The sequence below is a fragment of the Electrophorus electricus genome, chromosome 2 (assembly GCF_041902795.1).
Source record: "Electrophorus electricus isolate QZ-2024a chromosome 2, ASM4190279v1, whole genome shotgun sequence".
Lineage (NCBI taxonomy): Eukaryota > Metazoa > Chordata > Actinopteri > Gymnotiformes > Gymnotidae > Electrophorus > Electrophorus electricus.
In genome coordinates this window covers 15,001,026-15,003,280 of record NC_137498.1, presented here as the reverse complement: position 1 = coordinate 15,003,280, position 2,255 = coordinate 15,001,026, and the positions used below count along the sequence as shown (strand labels likewise).

The 2,255-nt window shown below is 36.2% G+C and overlaps 1 long non-coding RNA gene and 1 other non-coding gene across 2 annotated transcripts; one reads left to right on the top strand and one right to left on the bottom strand.

Moving 5' to 3' along the window:
- The first annotated feature begins 800 nt into the window (after window positions 1–800).
- On the top strand, window positions 801–1,278 carry LOC145660431 (uncharacterized). Its single transcript, XR_014126799.1, has 3 exons — window positions 801–848; window positions 935–1,133; window positions 1,208–1,278. It is a non-coding gene; the product is annotated as an uncharacterized LOC145660431 (long non-coding RNA).
- A 700-nt stretch (window positions 1,279–1,978) lies between these two features.
- On the bottom strand, window positions 1,979–2,051 carry trnav-uac (transfer RNA valine (anticodon UAC)). Its single transcript has one exon. It is a non-coding gene; the product is annotated as a tRNA-Val (tRNA).
- Between the last annotated feature and the right edge of the window lie 204 nt (window positions 2,052–2,255).

Sequence of the window (2,255 nt, the reverse complement as noted above, 5' to 3'; positions counted from 1 at the left end):
CAACTGAGAGAGGTGTTGGGGGAGGGACGTAATTTACAACTTCTATCCGAAAACCATTTCTATCCCCACCGACTTTTTCTTAAAGCCGTGTTTTCGGTATTTCACTCATTTAGTTCACAACAGGTAAGCAATTCAGTAATGCTTAACTAATTCATGCTATACCTTATATTAGTATAAGTTACCAAAAAGGCTGACGTGTATTTAGCTATTTATTTAGCTAATGGATGAAATACTTTATCGTGCGTTGTATGATTTAACTCAGTGGGGCTTAGCGTCGTAATTAATTTCAGGTCTAGATAAAACATACATTTTAACAATCAATGCGTATTATCTACAAGCTATCGTAAGTATTCTTTTGCGAGCTATCTAGGAAAGGATATTGTCAATGTTTTTATTCTGATGATTAATGGTCAATATGTAATATGACCGCTATGCCATAGAGTACGTGAAACATTTTGATCGACTAAAACTCTTTTGATCGACGGCTATTCTTATTCTCAGGGCTAGCTAAATAGAAAAACTTTAGCTTCGAAGTAGGTGAATCTATTTACTTAAATTAACCAGTACATGACCTGACATAAATGCGGTTTTGGTATAAAGGATATCATTATGGTGATCTTTTCTACTCATGGTCTATAATTCTGTTCTATGTATTTCCATAGTTTCCGACGTTCACGACTTTCTTGACTCTGTGGAGAGAATTGCCGACCAAGGTAATTTCTTATTTGTGAACTTTTATAAATTTTAATTGTATGTATTTGTTTTGTTTACATTTTTGTTACTTTTATTTGCAGATATAAGGACACAAGCTGATGAAACAGTTCATATATTGAATGAGTTGTTACAAGGTAATCTTTTCTAGAGTGCGTCTACCATATGTTAAAAGATCGCTTTATGTCTAAAAGTTTATGCAGTGCGTTAATTTGTCACACAGGCAGAGGGGGTGAATCCCTCTACTGTCATCCACTATTCATCGAGCCCTCTGGCGGAGCTCACAAATATTTCACCTCTTACAACCGGCAACGTCTACAGAAACGTATACAGAGGTCACTGTGGCTTATAACATACATCTAAATAATTCTAGGCCTATTCACGCTGTTCAACCACACTAACCTGTAGGCCACCATCTCCACGTAAGTATATTTTTAAAAGCATGTTTATTAATCGCATTTATACTAGAATAATTGGATCAACTTTCTTTTCTAAGATGACTCGGATGACGAGGATGATTGACAGCTGTCAAATCAACCAATCAAATCAAGCAATAAATCATTTTGACGGTTAGTAAATACCATTACTCTCTCTGTTCACAAATAGCTGCCATTTTATGCAAATTTCGTGGGTATGTTGGATGGCCTAAAATGCGTTTTACGAGCAGATGTACTTAAAATTTAAATGGTTTACAATTCTAATTTTTCAGAAATATCTGATTCAAAGTTGCAGAAAAAAATGCTGCTTTCCAGCATTTGCTCATTTTTGGGGCTTGAAAATCATAGTTTTAAATCTGGCTAAGCAGTATGGCTTCTCAAGCATTAGGATGCAAAATTCAGACAACCCCACCAAAGTTCTCTTGTTTCTTACCCTTCGAGAAACAGACTGTTGCTAACTGGGCATAATATGAAGAGTTTTACTTTATCTCTGTAGTTCTCTCATTGGCATTTAGAGCATAACCTATTGCACAAATTCTGTATGCTTGACATTGCCTTGCAAGGATTTTTTCTTTGCCATAGACTTGATGAAAGTAACTTTTAAAATTGAGCTAATTAGCATAAACCTTTTTAGGAAACAAAATAAGGACACACTCACTAAAGTTAATACTTCCTGTACTAATGTTTGAAAGACTTGAATTTGCATAGACATTATGCTACGAGTTTTAATTCATCAGTTTGGCGATTAGTTAAGGAGCCTGACTTTGCTCTGTGAAGAACAGCCCTCCATTCAACTGTAAGGACAGCAATTAGACATTTACCAAGAAAAGCGTTTCAGCCTGGTATTGAACCAGGCACTTTCTGCATGTAAAGCAGACATGATAACCACTACACTACAGAAACCATACAGCAAGGGGACTTCTGGATCCATCCAGCATTTCCTCCCTTTTGGTGCCTGAAAGGCATAGTTTAAAAACTGGCTTGAATTGTCTTCTCCCCATTAGGATGCAAAATTCAATCCCACCAACCAACGTTTTCTTGTTTCATTGCCTTTGAGGGACAGAATGTTACTCTCTAGGAATAATATGATGAGCTTTACGTGATCAC